At 40.3% G+C, this 22,143-nt stretch overlaps 1 long non-coding RNA gene across 1 annotated transcript in view; it reads right to left on the reverse strand.

Annotated features, from left to right (window-relative positions):
* LOC122557224 (uncharacterized) overlaps positions 1–21,406 on the reverse strand; it is a 51,312-nt gene extending 29,906 nt beyond the window's left edge. Inside the window, exon 1 of the long non-coding RNA XR_006313774.2 lies at positions 21,220–21,406. This is a non-coding gene — a long non-coding RNA (uncharacterized LOC122557224). The remainder of the gene's footprint in view (positions 1–21,219) is intronic.
* Between the last annotated feature and the right edge of the window lie 737 nt (positions 21,407–22,143).

Genomic DNA, 22,143 nt, shown 5'->3' on the forward strand with positions numbered 1-22,143 from the left:
TCAGAATAATCGCTTTGTTTCACAAAGCAGGATTTTTATATGCTGAGTGTAAGGGTTGATGGCTCCTTTCTACAGGAACCTTTGTGGCCTGGAGTTTGTGGCAGTTGATTGTCTGCATGCGTGGTTTGGAACGATGCTGACCCTTTAACTCAGCTATTTCAAAACTACAAATAAAAGGGAAGTTGGTTTCAGTACTGTGGGAATCATGTGACAAGCCTCCCATATGGCAGTGCAGAAGCAGTTATCACAGGCTTGCAAGAGTGATAATGTCTGTCACCCATTCCATAAATTAAATTCAAAGTCACTAATATCTTCTAATAGAGCTGCAACTTGCTTTTCTGTTGTGTAAGGATTTTCCTTGGAGACCATCATCTCTATAGCAGCTTATAAACAGATTATTTTTAATTTTAAAATACTGAATTAAAGTGGGAGGGAAACTGAACCGGTCTGGCAGCATCTGCTGAGAGAAAAGCGAGAGTTAGCATCTTGAATCTAATATGAATCTTCTTTAGAACTGATGGTTCTGGAAAAGTGCTAGTTTTTAAAATGGTGGCTGATTAAGAAGGAGCAAGTGGAACTTGATAAAAGGTGCCTACCAGAGAAAAGATAAAAAAAGGGGGTGCTAATGGAGTAGAGGAGAGAGATAGATGGAAGATAGATATTAATAGAGGAAAATAGGTCAGCTCTGTTGTGAATAAATCCATGCAAACTAGACAAGACACAGTTCAAGTTTCAGTCTCTTCAGGAGGTACATGAGACTGATCTTTACTTCTGAAAAACTTCCAGAAAGTTACTGCAATGTCTAATCATTTGATTATAATGGTCTTCTTTGGAGCAGCTATTTAATATGTTTGTAAAATAAATCTTAATACAGATATATATATATATATTCATAACTTTTTAAAACACTTGTTAAAATAAAAAGCATTTACTGCCTGCTAAAATGTTCTTCCCAACAGCTGTCTAGTTACTCCTTGCTTTTTTATAAAACCCAATATATTGAAATATACCGCTACTTAACTGCATTTTTGCTAAAATCCAAAAAAGTGAACATTTCATTCAGTAATACCAAACATGTTGCAAACATGAACAATCTAGCAAATTATTCCATGGTCTAAATTGTCATGACAACACTGGTCATATTAAATATGTGTCTGACATGATGTATAGTTTTGCTCTTAAATTCTACAAAATGTTAAAAAAAAAGTATGCTGAAGGATCACTGGACCCAAAATGTTAACTCTGCTTTCTCTCCACAGATACTGCCAGAACTGTGGAGTTTTTGTTTCGGATTTCCAGTTGATTTTTTTTTTGAAAGCCTATAACAGAAATCACGTTGTCTTAAGATCAGCGTTCTTTAAAAGAGACATGCTCACAACATCACTGTTCTGAATATGTAACCTGGGTGATAAAGATCTCAACCCCATCTTAACTTTGATCACTTGCAGCATGAAACATTACTAAAGGCATGTTCGTTATTTATAATTAATACTTATATCTTAGCCAAGACACTGATGTAATATTTGTATGTAATAGCTAGTTGTAATAAATGTTTATTGGATTCTTCAATAACTTCACACAGATTCCAAGTCTATCATGAGTAACATAGGCTTTGCTGCAGAAGGTAGAATACTCTGGAGATAAAAATCACACTGAAAATAGCCACAGTTGCAGAGCCAGCATTGTGAAGGAGGGCTGAAAATGTGTTGCTGGAAAAGCACAGCAGGTCAGGCAGCATCCAAGGAACAGGAGAATCGACGTTTCGGGCATAAGCCCACACTTTCTCCTTGTGAAGGAGGGACCAATGTACAAACGTATCCTGGAACTTAAGTTGTAATTATAGCAGATGTAGGTGAGGATTCAAATTGATTGACCACTACCCGTATTTCTTCCCCAACCCCTCAGCCAGCAGGAGGCCATGGGGACCCAAAAGGACAACTGAAAAATTCCAGTCAGCTTCTGATTATTGGCCTTAGTTAGTTATATTGATGATCTCATCGCTGCTTCTGAGCAAATCACCATCAGACCTCCTAAATGTTCCTCATCCTTGCCCTGAGCAAATTGTAAGGAGTGGCAAAGTGTCACCAGCTGGCTGCCAGAAATTCCTGGGCCTACCAATTCTCATATCTCATTGAGATTCCAAAATCCAGCTCCTTAAAGCTTAGTGTAGTTGCTGATAACTTATTTAATTATAAATTCCTATTTCAAAAACCCTCTGCACATATCTTTGATAGATTACTACATAGGGTAAACAATCTTGCAGAAATGGGGTGGTGCAGAGTGAAACATAACAGTTGTGCAATTTTATTTACTACTTTGGGATTAGTAATATCAGATAATAAATATGCCCAGTGTTCATATATACACCATCCAGGAATAAAGGATCAGTTGAGCAAGGTTAAGATTACTGTTTTGATGAGTCTTTTGATTCCAAAGTCCATGAATCTGATTGTTCTAATGTCCTCAGCTTTATTGCAGAAGAATACAAATGCAGTAGGGTAAACTTAATTTGAGCACTTGATATGCACATCTTACAGAATGATTCAACAGTGAATAAAATATAAATGCCATCTTATGACATCTCAGTCCAGATCTCCCACTGATTTCTAGATCAGGGAAATAACAAAATATATCCCCAATGGCTTTCTGTGGAAAGAATGTGGTCTTGTCAGAATTAATTCCCCCATGGCCTGGACAAAGTTAGGAACTCATTGTGTGAGCTCAATTCCACACATCTTTTCACATAGCCCATATTCAGGACAACATCTTGATGCAGCAAGAATTGCTATTTATAGAGTCAGATGTACAGCATGGAAACAGACCCTTCAGTCCAACCAGTCCATCCGGACCAGATATCCCAACCCAATCTAGTCCCACCTGCCAGCACCTGGCCCATATCCCTCCAAACCCTTCCTATTCAAATATCCATCCAAATGCTTCTTAAAATGTTGCAATTGTACCAGCCTCCACCACTTCCTCTGGCAGCTCATTCCATACACGTACCACCCTCCGAAAATGTTGTCCCGTAGGTCTCTTTTATATCTTTCCCCTCTCACCCTAAACCTAAGCTCTCTAGTTCTGGACTCCCCAACACCAGGGAAAAGACTTTGCCTATTTGCCATATCCTGCCCCTCATGTAAACCTCTATAAGGTCACCCCTCAGCCTCTGCTCCAGGGAAAACAGCCCCAGCCTGTTCAGCCTCTCCCTGTAGCTCAGATCCTCCAATCCTGGCAACATCCTTCTAAGTCTTTTTTGAACCCTTTCAAGTTTCACAACATCTTTCTGATAGGAAGGAGACCAGAATTACACGCAATATTCCAACAGTGGCCTAACCAATGTCCTGTACAGCCGCAACGTGACCTCCCAATTCCTGTACTCAATACTCTGACCACTAAAAGAAAACATACCAAATGCCTTCTTCACTATCCTACCTACCTGAGATGAAGGTCAGGAAACCTGATTAAATTTCAACAAAGTTTCTCTTTCTCCCAGTCTCTGCGCTGACAGACATCCAAGTATATTTATTTAATCCAAGGACCATGGTAAATCACGTCATGATTCCATGACCAGCAATATCTGCATTCAATAATAATACATCAAGATAGCAATAGTAATCTAAGCAGGGTTGATGTATTATTATAATATCAACGATAGGTGCCTTGACAAGCTTAGAGTTTGTAAATTATGCAACAATCAGAATGTAAAGCTGTCAATACATTGGTATAGACAGAATTTGTCATTACATGAGCTCTAAATAGTTGCTCCCTATCTCGGTACTTTCTAGAAACGAGGAACTGGGTTCACCAAGTTAACTTCACGCAGTTACAGATTGCTATCAACTCAAATCGTGCAGTTCATGCACAGCCAGTAAAATGTCATAAGTACATCAAATTCTGACTTTAACATATTTGTCTGGATTGGACCGCAATCGAATCACATGTTTTGCTTCATTCTTCATACTGGATGGTCATAACCTTTATTTATTGATTCACTTATGCTGTTATTACTAGCCCTCATCATACTGTGTGTCTATCCATGAATATCTACATGATAAACAAACATTGCCAGAAGGCAAAGTAGGTGTATTATATTTGAAGATTTCACAACATTTCTGCCCAGTTAATTTAGGTCAGATCTCTTATCTCAACTGAACTTTGTCTCTTTTTCAGTCCACACTCTTATCGTTCACTCTTCAAGCCAAACGCCATGTGAGCAACATAGGTTATGGGGAGTAGAATCAGATGAGAGGTTCAGCTCAGCCCATCTTGATGCCAAGAGCATCCTTCTTCATGCTTTATAATTTTCACAAGCAGCAAGGCTTAGTGAAGAAGGCATTTGGTATGCTTTCCTTTATTGGTCAGAGTATTGAGTACAGGAGTTGGGAGGTCACGTTGTGGCTGTACAGGACATTGGTTAGGCCACTGTTGGAATATTGCGTGCAATTCTGGTCTCCTTCCTATCGGAAAGATGCTGTGAAACTTGAAAGGGTTCAGAAAAGATTTACAAGGATGTTGCCAGAGTTGGAGGATCAGAGCTACAGGGAGAGGCTGAACAGGCTGGAGCTGTTTTCCTGGAGCAGAGGCTGAGGGGTGACCTTATAGAGGTTTACAAAATTATGAGGGGTAGGATATGGCAAATAGGCAAAGTCTTTTCCCTGGGGTCGGGGAGTCCAGAACTAGAGGGCTTAGGTTTAGGGTGAGAGGGGAAAGATATAAAAGAGACCCAAGGGGCAACTTTTTCACACAGAGGGTGGTATGGGTATGGGATTAGTTGCCAGAGGATGTGGTGGAAGCTGGTACAATTGCAACATTTAAGAGGCATTTGGATGGGTATATGAATAGGAAGGGTTTGGAGGGATATGGGCTGAGTGCTGGCAGGTGGGACTAGATTGAGTTGGGATATCTGGTTGGACCAAAGGGTCTGTTTCCATGCTGTATATCTCTATGACTATGACTCTAAGGCAAGTTTCTCTCTAGGCTTTGGTGAGTTGCCAGTTAGGGGAATCATTACATGTTAAGCACTTTACTGATGGCTGAACTCACTTCATTCATATTCAGCTTCTTATCTTTTATAAGCACCAAACAAGTTAAATGTCGAGAAAACTCACCATGAAACTAGAACATGTCCCAGGTGGATTCAGCTTGCTGCTAGATTAGATTAGATTACTTACAGTGTGGAAACAGGCCCTTCGGCCCAACAAGTCCACACCGCCCCGCCAAAGCGCAACCCACCCATACCCCTACATGTACCCCTTACCTAATACTACGGGCAATTTAGCATGACCAATTCACCTGACCTGCACATCTTTGGGTGCTCCGGTTTCCTCCCACAGTCCAGAGGAAACCCATGCAGACACGGGGAGAACGTGCAAACTCCACACAGTCAGTCGCCTGAGGCGGGAATTGAACCCGGGTCTCTGGCGCTGTGAGGCAGCAGTGCTAACCACTGTGCCACAGTGCTAGAAATGCTTCATGGATATCAGACACAAACACACCACCTCCATGGACATTGGAATCTGATATACACCAGTCTTTAATAACACTCATGCTTCATCCAGCTCCTCTTACAGAATGCTTCTGCACTTCAGGCTATAATGGCAACATCAGTGTAATGTTACTGCAAGGACATTGTGCTCAGTGACTGGGCCACAACTGAGCTGTTCACTTGCTGTAATAGCATTGACTCACTGAGCCTACCTTGATGCTCACGGCATCACTGCTTTGCTTTGTGTTGTCTTGCCTTTTAATGCTTTCCCCCCACAACCAAAGTTACCAGACTGATGTTATTTCTGTTTTGCTTTGCACTTCATGCAAACCCAAAGGGATGAAATTTGTCATGGTTATTAGTGGGCTTTGGAAAAGTCAAGAGGAACAGCTTTCACTCATGGGGTCCTGGCACAGCCAAGTTATGGCAGCCTCTGTTATTACTGCCACTTAATCTGCTTACGGCATTATGTATCCCTCTAGATGGCTGACAGCTTTAATCAAGGTGGCAACCTCTGACCACGCCTTCACGGCTTGTCCTCAGTGGGGATAGGATTTAAGATGAAGTCTCACCTCTCGATCATCTACTCTAGCAGTTCTTCCCATACCCTGCCTGCAATGCAGAGTACCATTTTGTCTCTCTGCCACATCAAAGGGAAATGTCAGAAACCATGGGTCGGCTCTGGGCTGACAATACAACTGCACCAAGGGCTTTTAAAAGGTGGCACAAATGCAAAGGATGCTTGGGAGTTCTAGCATATCCGGTGAATGATGGTTTTTTTTTGTGAACATTACATATAATCTGAATTGGAGGGGTGGACTCTAGGGTAGGTAATAAGGCAAATTTGTAAAGAATGGGAGAGAGCTCACTAGTCCTTGCATCAATAGGTCTTCCAAAAATCTCAATGCAACTTGGATTTAGCCAATAAAGAATTCAGCTCTTTATTTTCGTTTTCCATTTTGACATTGGTTCTAAAGGGTTGAAAGTTTTTTTTCCCCCTGAGGGTGGCAAGAGAGGTAGAATGAGAAAATAATTGGGATATTTGCCCCCTTCTCATCACCTGACCAATTAGTGCTTGGCAGGAATGCACATTTGAGATTTCCTTGATTTACCAACAAGTAAGGTCTTTAAATCAAAGAGAGAGATCGATGGACACTTAAGGACCTCAATTCTCCACCATTCCGGTGACCTGCCTTCTAAGCAGATGTAAAACATATAAGCTACAGGGAGGCTGGTGGAGCATTGGTAGTATCCCTACTCCTGAACCGAGGGACCTGCATTCAAGTCCCACCTGCTCCAGGGATATGTAATAACGTAGCAGATTAGAAAAAAAAAGGTTACATTCAAAAAGTAAGATATTCCAAATGTTGGAGTAACAAGTGAAGCAAGGTATTTCATGCTACTACTATGCATCAACAAGAGACTCTTGTGGCACAGTAGTAGTATCCTGACCTTGGATCAGGAGGCATGGATTCCAGTCCTGCTTGCTCCAGAGCTATGTAGTAACATGTATGACTATGCCTGAACAGGTTAAATTAAAAAGTGAGGGGGAAAAAAATTATGCAACATAAGTGGAACTTAATTTAGATAAATGTGAGGTGCTGCATTTTGGGAAAGCAAATCAGAGCAGGACTTAGACATTTAATGATAAGGTCCTAGGGAGTGTTGCTAAACAAAGACCTTGGAGTGCAGGTTCATAGCTCCTTGAAAGTGGAGTCGCAGGTAGATAGGATAGTAAAGGTGGCGTTTGGTATACTTTCCTTTATTGGTCAGAGCAGAGCATTGAGTATACAAGTTGGGAGGTCATGTTGTGGCTGTACAGGATATTGGTTAGGCCAGTTTTGGAATATTGCATGCAATTTTGGTCTCGTTCCTATCGAATGATGTTGTGAAACTTGAAAGGGTTCAGAAAAGGTTTAAGAGGATGTTGCCAGGGTTGAAGAATATGATCTATCGGGAGAGGCTGAATACGCTGGGGCTGTTTTCCCTGGAGTGTTGGAAGTTGAGAGGTGACCTCAGAGGTTTATAAAATCATGAGGGACATGGAGAGGATAAATAGACAGTCTCTTCCCTGGGGTGGGGAGTCCAGAACTAGAGGTCATAGGTTTAGGGTGAGAGGAGAAAGATATATGAAAAAAAAAAGGACTTCAGGGGCGACGTTTTCATGCAGAGGGTGGTGTATGGAATGAGGTGCCAGAAGAAGTAGTGGTGAAGGCTGGTACAATTGCAACATTTAAAAGGAATCTGGTTGGGTATATACGAATAGGAAAGATTTAGAGAGATATGGGCCCAGTGCTGGCAAATGGGACTAGATTAGGTTGGGATAACTGGTCGGCATGGACTAGTTGGACTGAAGGCTCTGTTTCCGTGCTGTACATCACTATGACTCTATGACAAGCAGCTCTAATAAGCAGTTGCTGTCAAGCCAAAAAAAGATGTTCCACCTATCTCACACACATGCTGCCAGACCTGCCGAGTTTTCACAGCGGTTTCTGTTTTTGTATGAGACAACATTCACTAATTCATTTCTCAGGGCAATGCCTTGACTGGAGGTAACCTGCCTTGGTTTAAAAATTTAACAGAGCCCAACTGTCAATCAGTAACAATATAAGTACATTCTCCATGGCAACACCTCCATCAGGGTCCACTTGCCAACCAATTAGCAATTTCCTTTCATGCTGCATGAATGTTGATTTTCCCCTTGAATGTAGTCTTGTGAAATGTCCTGTTGAGGGTGAGATGAAAAGCTTTCAAAAATGTCTTTTTATAGTAACACACTTGATAATGTTGTAACTATGAATATTAACATTATAATATTTAAATGATGTAAGCTTTGGACATTTCTGTTGTAGCTAGTAATTCATATTCCGCTAAATATATTATTGAGCTAGATCTTCTGATGTCAACAGCAGTGACAAATGCTTGTCACTGTTGTACATCAGGTTCCATTAGATGTCCTGACTACATGTGATAATTGCCTAAGAAATTTAAACTCCTCATAACAGATTCACACTACTGCAGGAGGATATCAATGGATTAGTCAACTGGGCAGAATGGCAACAACTGGAACGCAACCTGGAAAAAAAAAGTGTGAAGCAATGCACCTCAAGGGGAGGGCTAACTAGACAAGGGATTACAGTATAAAATGGTAGGGCCCTGGAAAGTACTGAAGATCAGAATGACTTGGTTGTCTGCATTCATAAATCCCCGAGGTAGCAGGGCAGGTAGATAAGGTGGTGTTTAAAATTGGCATATACTTCACCTTTGTTAGCCGAGACACAATACATAGCAAAGAGGCTACACTGGAACTGTATAAAATGCTGGTTAGGCAGTTATGGTCACCAGATTATAGGAAGGATGTGATGCACTAGACAGGGTGCAGAGAAGATTCACTAGAGTGCTGCTTGGGCTGAAGAGTCCAAACTATGAGGAAAGATACAATATGCTGGTGTTGTTTTCCTTGAAGTAGCGAAGGTTGATGAGGAACCTAATAGAGGGGTTTAAGATCATGTGGTGGATACAAAGGCGCTTTTTCTATTAGTAAAGTGGTCAATAACCAAGTGGTATAGATTTAAGCTAAGAGGTAGAATGCTAAAAGGGCAGTTAAAGGAGAATTCTTCCCCACCCCCCCATGAGTGGTGGGAGTTTGGAACTCTGTCCAAAGTATGTTTGCATCAGAAACTCTCATATGATTTAAGCAGTATTTCTAAATTTGCTTGCATTGCTGTAGCCATCAAGGCTAGAAGCCAAAATCTGGAAAAACGGGTTTAGTGTAGTCAGATCTTATCGACCTTCCTCTCCTTAACCTTTCCAATATGGGCCAATGGAAGCAAATTTGTCAGCACCATCCAAGGTCTTATCAATTTAATGTCTAGCTTCTTAGATTCCCTCTACATGATTACAAACCTTGGTCAATCTAAGAGATCCTTCACAGGGATTCTTCCCCTATTCCTTGATATCGTTCGTCCTACTAGTAGAAATACACCACACTACGGTAGATTTCTAGTCAAGCCTGTAAAAACAATAAAGCTATTTTTTGGACTATCATATTTCTCACCATCTCCCCTGATCCTTTTCATAATCTACACATTGCTCACACTTTATCTCTCAATGCAACAGTAGGGTTCAGGATACTATGCTTTCAGTGTTTAGTAGCTCATGTACCATATAGATATTTCCAGTAATTCAAAGTTCTCTTGACTTCAGAGCCTATTTCATCCTTTTGTCCCCATAGATAGGCTTAGATTAAGAAAGAAAGAACCTGTGTCTTGGACTGTATGGTATCTGGATAACCACATTCTGAAATTACAATCCAGTTTATAAACTCCACTGCAATGTAGTCTGACCAACTCCAAGAAAAAGATCCTCACGTGCAATGTCTTAATTTTCTGACACTTCAGCAACCATGCTGTCCCAGGATACACCAAGATAAAAATCAGGATCAGCAAATTTGCCACTCTGACAAAAACTAGGCTGCTGCACAATCAAACTATGGATTCCCTCCCCAAGGGCATTGTGGGTCAAGGCTCAGCAGGTGGATTGCAGTGGTTCAAGAAGTCAGCTCATCACCTTCTCAAGGTCAACAAGGGACAGCCAATAAATGCTGGCCAGCCAGTGACACCCACATCCCACAGAAAATAATTTTTAAAAATGACAATTTTCAGTTAAAAGGTCTATGAATGAGAAAAAAAAAGTTCTGTCAACAATTCAGGTAATGATAGACTTGCATCCATTACAAAGAAAGACTTTTTAAAAACAAAAGTAAAAACAATGACTACGTGGTTAAAGAAAGTGCTTCAAATATGTGCATAATCCTTGGAAGGCTGTGGGAACATTTATGCATAAGAGAGAGAGAGAGAGACTATAAATTAATAATTATTTATCATCATTTCAGTTCTTCAATTTTTCTATTTGTAGTTCAGAGTATTAATAAATAAACATTATAAAATACTGCTGTTTAAGTGCAGTCCAGTAAAAATAACAGTCCTCAGGAGTTGTAATATTTGCCTTTTATTCATTTAAAGGGACACAGATGCATTCTTTGGTTATTTTCACATTGTAAAGTAGCAAAGCAGGCCAATATTATAATAGTATCCATTAGTACAGGAACGCCATCTGTTCAGTGGTCATGGGGTGAGCTGTACAAAACAAAAGAGGGAAATCCCTCCCCTAAAATGTTTAAAGACACCATTACCCAAGGTTCTACTATTAATTGTACAAGTCCCACCCAATTTTGTTTTTACCAAAATGCAATACTGATACTTATTCAAATTAAACTCCATCTGCTACTCTTCAGCCCATTGGTCCAATTGATTAAGATCCCTTTGTAACGTTAGATAGCCTTCTTCACTCTCCACTATAACACTAAATTCAGTGTCATTTGCAAACTTACTAATGTTGCCTCCTGAATTCTTATCCAAATTGTTTTATATAAAATTACAAACAAAAGTTGACCCAACACCGATCCCCGCGGAACTCCTAGGTAGTGTCATTGAACAGAGACCTAGGGACTAAGGTACATCATTCATTGAAAGTTGCATCACAGGGAGACAGGATGATTAAGAAGGTATTTACTACACATGCCTTCATTGTTCAGAACATTGAGTATAGGAGTCCAGGTTGTACAGGACATTGTACACAGTACTCCAGAAGAGGTTTCACCAGTTCTGGTCACTCTGTCATAGGAAGGATACTATTAAAGTGGAGAGAGTTCAGAAAAGATTTACCAGGTTGTTCCTGGGACTGGAGGGTTTGAGTTAAGATGATGCTGGATAGTTTGGTATTATTTTGAATAGAGGGTAAGAAGTTGAGGGGGGACCTCAGAAAAAAATCATAAGGTGTATAGGTAAGTTGGAAAGCAAAGATCTTTTCTGTAGGCAGGATGAGTTCAAAACTGGAGGACATATTTTTTAAGGTGAGAGGAGAAAGATTTTAAAAAAAAAAAGGGGCAGGAGGGACAACTTTTTCCACACAGAGGGTGGTTCATATATGGAATGAACTGCCAGATCAAGCATGTACTCATTAATGTTTATTGCCTTGCTCCATTTGGTTTGGACATGTGACATGAGTCAGCCACTCAGAGCCTCACGTACCAGCTTTCAGTCCTCACAGTTTCTTTGACTAGACATTCCCCACAATGATTTGAATAATTTGGTAACTTGAAAACTTTTTGGAATAATTTTATTCTTATCTACTTGGCAGAAACTGATCACGTAGGTCGAAAGTGTGCCCAAAGCTTGAATCACCTCCATTCCCACTTTTTTCTAATTTATCCAGCTTTTCTGTCCAGAGGTGGCCACTTGGAGTTGGCCAGTTCCTTCTCCAAATAGGAGACTGGTGTCCGCTGATGTCAGAGAGCACTGACTACTATTGTAACTGATGATCTGATCAGGAACGGTGTTGTAGCTTTCTCACCTGGTGAATAGGAAGCTCCAATATCCTAGGGTGGAAGAACTGGCAAGGTTATTTTACTTTCCTTGTGTGGTTTAGCAATCAAGATGTTTAGGCCATCCTGGCCCAGGCTCCTTATTTTTCTAAATGCACAATGTTTGTGAAGCCCTCTTGCTGTAACTTATCAGGGTATTGTTAATCTTTTGTTTGGTCCAGATTATTGCTTCCTTGCATCCAAAAATTACTTCCAGTCCCTATCAAGCTGCCATATTCTACCCAAGGGGCCATTGGCTGGGATATGATGAGCAGTGGGGGCTTAATATTATCTAGACATATATTTGCCTGAGCTCAGACAAATATATCATTCAACATAGCGTATCCCACCCAACTACTGTACTGTGTAATGACTATTTAGAAACATAGAAAAAAGGAACAGGTGTAGGCCAATCAGTCTTTCAAACTGATCCCACAACCATTCAATAGAATCTTGGATAATTATCCAACTCAACACCCTGTTCTGGCTTTCTCCCCATATGTTTTGACTCCTTTTAGCCTCAAGAACTAACTCCTTAAAGCATTCAATGTGTTGGCCTCAACCACTATCAGCAAATTCCACAGGCTCACTACGCTCTAGATGAAGAAGTTTCACCTAATCTCTGTCCTAAATGGTCTATCTGGTATCCTTAATCGGTGACCCCTGGTTCTGGACTTCCTGGTCACAGAGAACATCTTTCCTGCTTTTATTCTATGGTGTCTATTAGAATTTTAGAAATTTCTAAGAGATACTCTTCCCCCTCTACAATTCTTCTCAACTTCACCGAATATAATCCAACCAATCCAGTGTCTGTTCATACCTTGGTCCTGCCATACACAGAATCAGCCTGGCAACATTTGTTGCCGAAACATCCTCCTTTAGGTAAGGGGACCAAAACTGCACACAATACTCCAGATGTTGTCTCACCACAGCCCTATGCAATAGCAGCAAGGTATGCTGGGTTTATTTTGCTAGAAAGCTAAAGTACTAAATTAGATTAGATTACTTACAGTGTGGAAACAGGCCCTTCGGCCCAACAAGTCCACACTGCCCCACCGAAGCGCAACCCACCCATATCCCTACATCTACCCCTTACCTAACACTACAGGCAATTTAGCATGGCCAATTCACCTGACCTGCACATCTTTGGACTGTGGGAGGAAACCGGAGCACCCGGAGGAAACCCACGCAGGCACGGGGAGAATGTGCAAACTCCACACAGTCAGTCGCCTGAGGCGGGAATTGAATCCGGGTCTCTGGCGCTGTGAGGCAGCAGTGCTAACCACTGTGCCACCGTGCTGCCCCCATTCCCTTATTCACTGCCTGCTGCAACTATATGCTTAGTTTCAGTGACTGGTGTACAAGGACACCTAGGTCTTGATGCACTTGCCCCTTTCCCAACTTACCACCATTCAAATAATAAGCTGCCTTCTGGTTTTCGCTAAAGTGGATAACCTTGCATCTATCCACATTATACTTCATCTATCCATTTACTCACCTTATCCAAATTACACTGAAGCATCTCTTCATCCTCCTCACAGTTCCCCCTTCCACCCAGTTTGGTGTCATCTGTAAACTTGGCAATACCAGATTTAGTTCCCTCAAAGTCATTAATACATTTTGTGAATAGCTGGGGTATAAATTCTGATGCTTCTGGTCCTACAAAGATCACTGTCTGCCACTCAGAAAAAGAACTGTTTATTTCTACTGTTTTCAGTCTGTCAACCAGTTGTTTATCCAAGTAAGTACATTACCCCAATCCATGTGCTTTAATTTTACACACTGATCTCTTATCTGGGCTCTTACCAAAAGCCTTCTGAAAGTCCAAGTAAACATTACTTATCAACTATCCTACTTACATTTGAAAAAATGTCCAGTAGATTTGTCAAGCAGGATTCCCTTTCGTAAATCCATGCTGACTGTGATCCTATCGCTGTTTTCCAAGTACTCTAATAATTTCCCCACTACTACTGATAGAATAGAATCATGGAATTCCAAATGTGGAAGCATGCTATTCAGCCCATCAAGTTCACACCACCCCTGAGAGAGAAGCTCACCCAGACCCACCCCCCTAGCCTAAGCTGGGAACCCTGCAGTTCCCAAACTTAATCCACCTAGCCAGCACACTATGGGCAATTTAGCACAGCTAATCCACCTAACCTGTGGACTGTGGGAGTAAACCAGAGTGTTCAGAGGAAACCCCACACAGACATGGGGACAATGTGCAAACTCTACACAAACAAACATTCACAACAGTAGAATCAAACTCAGGTCCCTGGCACAGAGAGACTACAGTGCTAACCACTGAGCCAGTGATGTAGGGCTAACCAGCATTTAATTCTCCATTTTATCCCCACTTTTTTAAAAAATAGAAAGGTAGTGGAGTTAGATTACTTACCCTCTAATCCATAGAAACTGTTCCAGAGTTTAATCGATCTTGAAAGATGACCAGCCATTATTTCTGAAACTACTCAAGTACTCTGGATATAGTTAGTTAATTGGGCCCTGAGGATTTAACAGCCTTTACTTCCATCAATTTCCCCAACACCATTTCCTTACTAACAGTGATTTCCTTCAGTTCCACCATCTCCCTAGTCTTGTTCTCCAGCATTTGTTCCAGGCTTATCCCTTCCTGTAACAGTATTGCATTATTTCACTGTAATGAACTCTTTCACCATTAGACTACCAACAGGATGCAGGAGACACAGATGTTGCATATAACCTTATCATAGGTTTTCCTGATTAAAAAAAACTTCCTTTGAGGGCTATTGATTCTATTGGTGGTTCTGTGTGTCTTTGAAATTGGATATCTGGAATTGAAGTACTGGCTGTAGCAAAGATTTGTAAAGGAGGAACATCTTCCCAACAGTGTTGGGTACATTTCAGTCCAATTAATCCTGAATGTTCATTGCAGGCTCTTTGACTACAAACTCATAATTGCTGAACCCAATTACATCCTCACAACTACTACCTCAATCTTTCAGTTGTCGCACCCAATTTTCTAGTTACTGTTGTTATTTAACTTCATTAAGAACAAGACCACCACCTGTGGAATACTTTATCAATAAAGTTTTGTTTCTGATTGACCAGTGTTCTGAACTGGCCACAGATCAATTTCAAACGCACTCTAAATTTCCATTAAAAAATGCTTCTGATAGTCAAACTTCCAAATAAATTACAATCAGATTGATTCGGCTAGCATCTAGGTGATGGTTTCTGCATAAATGTAGTCACCAAGATCAGATACTTGTAGCAAAATTGGTTACTATTGACTCAATGCATTCCTGGTTTAAAAGAACAGCTTCTTCTGGCTGTCAAGACTTATATACCTTTCATATTTGAGGGGATCTTTCTCTACACCCATAACACTTTTTTTCTGCATTTTGTTCTATTACCCTAATGCACTGAAACAAGGTATGATTTTTCTGGTTAGTACGCAATACAACACTTTTCACTATATCTCAGTACATGTGACAACAATAAATCAGACTAACGGTGTGAACAATAAATGATGGGCTCTCATTTCACATTTGTGGTACCAAACCATTGCATTTTGTTCAAACCTAATGAAGTGCTTCATATCCCATATATACTTGTGTATAGATTGACTTATATTTGTGATCAATCTCTTACTTTTGGCCAAAAAGTCTTGTATTTTCCATACATCTTGTGTATAAGTCAACCATATTACATTGCATTATAAACCTCTTACAAAGGAAACATGTTCCGATTGACCCACTTAAACGGAATCACATTCATTCAATTCGTTAACTCTACACATCCCTCTTTATTTACTATATTGCGTCTCGATTCATTCATAACTACTTACTGCACTAGGCTTACTGCCCATTTTGATTCAGACTAGTACTAAGTCTGTCAGTACTTATCACACTTTGTTCACTATACATTCAAAAGTTAACAATTTTAATTGTGCCACTATCTCGGAATAAAAGAGAGAAATATTAGCTACATACCAGTATATCTTTAATTCTTTGACAAATTTGTTGATGTTGTTGAGGTTCATAACATACAAGAGTTAATTGGAGGGAAATTGAAGAATTTAGTAGGAAAGTTCAAGACATTAAATTAGATCTCACTGCACCATAGCACTCCCTTATAAATGATACATGTTGGCCTTCTGCACTGTGACTGAAGTAACATTCCTTGTTTCTAACTTAAGGGTTCTTCACATCTCCTCATCCAATTGCTTTTTAATTTCAGATTATTTTATAAAAAGTTTAGTTGTGGAACTAATCTAAAAAGAACTGATACCACGTGATATTACTTAGTTTTACAGCATTAGAAAGCAAAACTGTTCCTATTACAGCAAGTTCAGGCACTCATTGCCAGCAATGCCAAGAGCTTCCCAAAACAAGCGAAGAGTCCAGACTTGTGAAACATCGATTCATGATATGACAACATGACCAGCATTAAATTTTGTGAAACTATTCTGATTAAAAATACAGTACTTGATTAAATTAACTCAGTTTCTCATCGTACACTGGCATAACCTAGCATTTACATTTGACTGAGATATCTTCATATGACTAACATTTTCCTGAGTAATTGTACTCAATTGTGACTTTGTACAAAAGGTACTCAGACAAAATATATATATATTTTAAAAAGTATAGTTATTTGTAAAAATAATCAAAAAATAAAATTGGCTCAAAATTGACTTTGAGCGTTTCTTTTCCTACTCATCATTGGTAAATGTAATCATGCATTTGTTGAAGTTCTTGATTAAACTCAGTATAAAAGTCAGAAACCAGAATCCAACATTAAACTTAACTATAAATGTGATTCATTTGAAAAAACAAAGTACACTGGCTGATGCCTCTTGCTCATTAGCAAGAATTTAACCCCTTTTAATGTAAATCATAAAAAGTGGTGTGAAGAAAATTTATCCTTTCCTTCTTGATGAGTGTTTTATTTAACAGCCCACTCATGAAAAAGCTAGAACAACCCGAGAAGCTGGTCAATAAAGCTATCAGGAAGGAGGCTGGTTTTGAAGGTAATGCTCTGTGAGCAAAGCCCTGGCTTCATGAGGGATGTCTGAAGGTGGATCCAAAAAGGAATTTCAGATATCCTGACATCAGGCCAGTGGGCAACCTCTACCCAAGAATGGTCATCATTGACAAAGGATGTCCACCCTTTAGGTACCAATTTGAATAATTAACTGCTCACTTGTGGACTTACTGGAGACTTACTGGAGTGGGCGGCACGGTGGCACAGTGGTTAGCACTGCTGCCTCACAGCGCTAGAGACCCGGGTTCAATTCCCGCCTCAGGCGACTGACTGTGTGGAGTTTGCACGTTCTCCCAGTGTCTGTGTGGGTTTCCTCCGGGTGCTCCGGTTTCCTCCCACAGTCCAAAGATGTGCAGGTCAGGTGAATTGGCCATGCTAAATTGCCTGTAGTGTTAGGTAAGGGGTAAATGTAGGGGTATGGGTGGGTTGCGCTTCGGCAGGGCGGTGTGGACTTGTTGAGCCGAAGGGCCTGTTTCCACACTGTAAGTAATCTAATCTAATCTAATCTAATCTGTCACAAGATACTGATGGTACCACCCGCATGGACCTTCCCCAAGCCAGAAGCTGCTCCAGGCAGTTTTTCAGCAACATGACCGGGGATACTGTAGTGTCTCCTGCTCTTTTTTATTTTAAGTCGGAAACCCAACAGCAATAATAGCACATTGACTGTATGGCCCAGGCAGTTCAGAGTTCAGTCCCCCTCCTTAACGTAAAATGGAGATCACTTTCACCATTGATCCAGCTCCCTCAGAGGCAGCTTGGAGTCTCAGGATGTCTTTTTTTTGTTTTACCCCCCACACTACCGCCTAACCACAGTAATGTTTCCTTTTCCCCCCATCTCCTGCTCTTATGCTCATTCCCAGCTCCCCCCGAAGCAAAAATCAGCAGGCTATAGCAGATTGCAAATAGGTTTATAGGAATGGCCTGCTGGCTGTGATCAGTGTTATGAAAAGTTTGAAATTGCAAGGTGGAAGCATCCTTCTATTTCCTGTGCTGCAGGGACAGCATTCACCTCAGAAACCAGGGCTGCCATTCTTCCACCACTGCAGACCTTCTGATGGAGCCAGGGACCTCAGCAAACTGCTCACTATCCTTGGTTAGTGAGCAGACCCAGAGGCAGCCTTATAAACTCCAAGAAAATTTCCCATGCAGGCTCACTGGTAATGGAAGTGATCCCATTTGAATATTTTTAAAAAACAAAGTAAACATCTGCCCTGAATGGCAGAATAGCAATTAACCATGCTACTGGGAAATATAATGACTTATACCGTGCTACACTCTATGGAAACTTCAGCATAGAAGAAGGTATTTGTCCCATTGTGTCAGTGGAAGAAGTGGAGCTCACTTCTTATTCTATTTTTCTCCTCTTACCCAAATGAATAACTAACTGACAAAAATCTTGTTTTGTTTATGATACAATTCTGATCATTTCTTTGCATATTTGGCTTTTATCAGAACCAATATTACATTGGGGACATAAAGGATAATATTACTATGTTCTGCAAAAGCAACATTCATGTGACAATTGACAGCCAGTTGAGATTCCCTGGCCAGTGAATGTCAGGTGAAACCAAAAATGATTTATTTTCAAGGCCAAACATTGGATGATTTATCCCTCCAAAACCAGACTTAAATTTCTTAAAAGTTACTGCCAGCATTAAAACTAAAGATGAGAGATGTTACAGTTAAAATCTTTCAAACGTTGATTGGGAGTGGATGTTAGCCAATAAAGGGACGGTTGGAAAATAGGAAGCCTTCAAGAATGAGATAACGAGTGTCCAGAAACAATATGTTCTGTTAGGGTGAAAGGCAAGGCTGGTAGGTGTAGGGAATGCTGGATGACTAGAGAATTTGAGGTTTTTGTTAAGAAAGCGAAGGAAGCATATGCCAGGTATAAACAGCAGATATTCACTCAATCTTTAGAGTGTAAAGGCAGGACGAGTATACTTAAGATGGAAATCAGGAGGGCAAAAAAGGGGACATGATATAACTTTGGCAAATAAGGTTAAGGAGAATCCAAAGGACCTTTTATAAATACATTAAAGACAAAAGGGTAACTAGGAGAAAATAGGGTCCCTTCACGATCAGCAAGGCTGTTTATATGTGGAACTGGATGAGATGGGAGAAGATACTAAAAGTATTTTGCATTAGTGTTTACTGTGAAGAAATACATGGAAAATACAGAACATGGGAAAATAAATAGCAAAATCTTGTAAAATGTCCATATTACAGAGGAGGAAATGATGGGCATATTAAAATACATCAAGATGGAGAAATCACTGGGAACTGATCAGGTGTACACTGTGGAAAGCTAGAGAAGTGATTCCTGGGCCCCTTGCTGAGATATTTGAATCATTGATAGCCACAGGTGAGACGCCGGAAGACTGGAGGTTGGTGAACGTGGAGCAACTATTTAAGAAAGGTGGTAAGGAAAAGCCATGGAATTAAAGACCTGACATCAGTCGTGGGCAAGTTGTTGCAGGGAATCCTGAGGGAGAGGATTTACATATATTTAGAAAGTTAAGGATTGATTGAGGATAGACAACATGACTTTGAGAGTGAGAAATTGGTGTCTCACTAACTTGATTGAGTCTTTCGAAGTAACAAAGAGGATTGAGGAGGGCAGAGCAGTGGATGTGATCTATATGGACTTTAGTAAAGCATTTAACAAGGTTCCTCATGGTAGACTGATTAGCAAGGTTAGATCATATGGAATACAGAGAGAACTAGCCATTTAGATACAGAACTGGCTCAAAAATAGGAGACAGGGGGTGGTATTGGAGGGTTGCTTTTCAGGCTGGAAGCCTGTGACCAGTGGTGTGTCACAAGGATCAGTGCTGGTCCATTATCTTTCATCATTTATATAAATGGCTTGGATGTGAACATAGGAGGTATATGGAGGTGTAGTGGTCAGCAAAGAATGTTATGTCAGAGTACAATGTGATCTTGATCAAATGGGCCAATGGACTGAGAGTGGCAGATGTAGTTTAATTTAGATAAATGTGGGGTGCTGCATTTTGGAAAGGCAAATCAGGACAGGATTACTTAATGGTAAGGTCCTGGGCAATGCTACCAAACAAAGAGACCTTGGAGTTCAGGTTCATAGTTCGTAGAAAGTGGAATCGCAGGTAAATAGGATAGTGAAGATGGCATTTGGTATGCTTGCCTTTATTGGTCAGAACATTGATTATAGGAGTTGGGAAGTCATGTTATGGCTGTACAGGGCATTGGTTAGGCCAATTTTTGGAATGCTGTGTGCAATTCTGTTCTCCCTATAGGAAGGATGTTGTGAAACTTGAAAGAGCTCACAAAAGATTTACAAAGATGTTGCCTTGGTTGGAGAATTTAAGCTATAGAGAGGGGCTGAATAGGCTGGGGCTGTTTTCCCTGGAGCATTGGAGGCTAAAGGGTGACCTTATAGACGTTTATAAAGTCATGAAGGGCATCAATAGGATTAATAGTGAAGGTATTTTCCTGAGGGTGGGGGCATAGGTTTAAAGGTGAGAAGGGCAAGATTTAGATGGCGCCTAGGGGCAACTTTTTGCACACAGAGGATTTTGTGTGCGTATGGAATGAGTTGCCAGATACAATAGTTGAGGCTGGTACAATTGCAACATTTAAAAGGCATCTGGATGGGTATATGAATAGGAAGGGGTTTGAAGCGATATGGACCAAATGCTCATTATTGGGACTAGATTAATTTCAGATATCAGGTTGGCCTGGACAAGTTGGACCAAAGGATCTGTTTCCATGCTGTATATGTCAATGACTCTCAAACAATATTTTGATATTTATAAATTATACAAAGCAGGTCTCATTTTTAAAATCAAATTGGAATGGTCACTATCACCCCACAGAGCACGTTCCACAGCATGAAGCAGAAAGGCAGCTCAATGGTTTGAATGTAGCTCAAATCAAACAGCATAGTAAAAAAAAGCACAAATATTTAACATGAGATTTTTAAAATCTCAAGTCCAATATTTGTTATTTACAGAAAATAATTTTGACATCCATTTATAAGGTAAGCTTTGGACTTGCATGCAGAGTTAATATCCATGAAAAATGACCTGGATTTTAATGCTATGCATTAATCAGCAATTATGTGATAATTCCTATTTACAATTAACTTTCTCAATTCTTCTTCTTATATTATTCATATAATTACTAACAGGTGTTCTTCCATAAATTCCTCATTGATAAAATATGTCACTGATTAACTTTTTTACTTCACTATCTACAGCAAAAAAATATATATTCTTGAAGCATTCAATAAATGACTTACCTCCCGATACAAGAGTCAGAGAGACAAAGAGGACCAAGAGGACGAGTATGTGGAACTTGACGTTCATATTCTTTGCGCTGTGCCTACAGTGCGAACTTGCAGTTGCTATAGAGTGATCAGTCGCTCTGAAGGGAGGCGTGTGTATGTGTGCGCCCGCTGAATGGCTGTTCAGTTCTCAGTAGCTGGGTGTCTTTGTGGGAAGCTCTGTTTTAAATGGATAAGAGCTCAGCTGATCATGTGGCTTACGTCTAATACCTCAGCACTCCGTCGGTCGTACAGGAGGGGCTAATTTCTCTCCCACCCACATTTTGAGCTGTAACGTTGTAAAACTACCAGCCTGTCCTTAATGGTAAACCAGAGGTTATTGTAACAAAACAGTCAAACAAATACTTTGAGAGCGTTGGGATTCTGCCAAGTTTGAGGTGGAAGTGATTAACCCTTGTAGTGCCGGATTTCCTGCATGTTTGAAGGGAGAAGTCATTAACCCCTGTACCGCCTGGTTTCCTGTACAGCTGCCTTCCACCAAATTTAATCTTGGAATTTTGTTTTCTTTGGGAGTTTTTTCTTGACGCTGTCTGATGAAAATTAACGTGACACTACACTGCTTTTGTCAGCCAAGATTAAAAGAGACATTTAAACAATTTTTACAAAGGCATTTAGAGATTTTATCAACTTGAAGTTCTAGTGATAAATAGTGACTGAATATTTCTGAAAATGCAAGGCAGTTTCTCAGATTGTGAAGAAAAATAGGTTAACGGTTCGTGTGGGGACTCTTTTGTTCCTGTTCTGATTAAGGTTCTGGATCCAAGATTTAACCTGTTCTTTTTCCCGATTAATGCTGACAAACAGCTGCGCATTTCCAGTATTTTACTTTCTCCATCCTTATTTAATTTTCAGAATTGTGTTAATTTCAGGGATGTAGCT

This window comes from Chiloscyllium plagiosum, unplaced genomic scaffold, assembly GCF_037043375.1.
Source record: "Chiloscyllium plagiosum isolate Xiang-an unplaced genomic scaffold, Cpla_swu_hap1 HiC_scaffold_11, whole genome shotgun sequence".
Classification (NCBI taxonomy): Eukaryota; Metazoa; Chordata; class Chondrichthyes; order Orectolobiformes; family Hemiscylliidae; genus Chiloscyllium; species Chiloscyllium plagiosum.